Source organism: Suncus etruscus, chromosome 18, assembly GCF_024139225.1.
Source record: "Suncus etruscus isolate mSunEtr1 chromosome 18, mSunEtr1.pri.cur, whole genome shotgun sequence".
NCBI classification, from domain to species: domain Eukaryota; kingdom Metazoa; phylum Chordata; class Mammalia; order Eulipotyphla; family Soricidae; genus Suncus; species Suncus etruscus.
Window position 1 is genome coordinate 44792572 of NC_064865.1, and position 1151 is coordinate 44793722.

The 1151-nt window shown below is 47.4% G+C and overlaps 1 non-coding gene across 1 annotated transcript; it reads left to right on the forward strand.

Moving 5' to 3' along the window:
- The first annotated feature begins 500 nt into the window (after positions 1–500).
- On the forward strand, positions 501–691 carry LOC125996966 (U2 spliceosomal RNA). Its single transcript, XR_007491610.1, has one exon. It is a non-coding gene; the product is annotated as a U2 spliceosomal RNA (small nuclear RNA).
- The last annotated feature ends 460 nt before the right edge of the window (positions 692–1151 follow it).

The following is a 1151-nucleotide window of genomic DNA, read 5'->3' on the forward strand; positions in this document are numbered from 1 at the left end:
AAAACCACAAAAAAAAAAAATTTGTCTTATAGTTTTAACTAAGTGCATTTCTTCATTCACCCTGCTTCTCTCTCTCTTGCTCTCTCTCTCTCTCTCTCTCTCTCTCTCTCTCTCTCTCTCTCTCTCTCTCTCTCTCTCTTTCTTTTGGTTTTTGGGCCACACCTGGTGTCTCTCAAGGTGTGAGCACCCTCGGCTTCCCCTATGGTTCACCAAGCCAGGAGTGATTTCTGAGTGCATAGCCAGTAGTAACCCCTGAGTGTCACCAGATGTGACCCAAAAATCAAAATAAAAAGAACATATTGGGGCTAATAGCACAGCAAGTGGGGCCTTGCAAGCCCTCGACCCAGGTTTGATTTCCAGCACCTCCTAACCACCAGGAATTATTCCTGAGTACAGAGTCGGAATTAACCCCTGAGCATTGCAGAGTGTGGCCCAAAACAGAGAGAGGGAGAGAGAAAGAAAGAGAGAGAGTTTTATCAATGCTAAAGAAATGGTAGGGGATCGCTTCTCGGCCTTTTGGCTAAGATCAAGTGTAGTATCTGTTCTTATCAGTTTAATATCTGATATGTTCTCTATCCGAGGACAATATATTAAATGGATTTTTGGAGCTGGGAGTCGGAAGAGGAGCTTGCTCCGTCTGCTCTGAGCATCGACCCGGTATTGCAGTACCTCCGGGAATGGTGCGCCTCCCCTCATTTTCGGTATATAAAAAAAGAAATTGTCTGGGGCCCGGAGAGATAGCACAGCGGCATTTGCCTTGCAAGCAGCCGATCCAGGACCAAAGGTGGTTGGTTCCAATCCCGGGGTCCCATATGGTCCCCCGTGCCTGCCAGGAGCTATTCCTGAGCAGACAGCCAGGAGTAACCCCTGAGCACCGCCGGGTGTGACCCAAAAACCAAAAAAAAAAAAAAAGAAAGAAATGGTAGGGTACTTGCACTGCATGCAACTTACCTGAGTTCAATACCTGACACCCCATATGGTTCCCAAATTCCACCATGAGTAATTCCTGAACACAGGAAAAAAATGAAATGTGAGGAGCCAAAGCAATAGTACAGAGGGCACGGTGTTGGCCTGACATGTGGCCAACCTGGGTTTGATCCACATGAGCACCTCCAGGAGAGATTCCTCAGTGCAGAACCACAAGTAAGCTG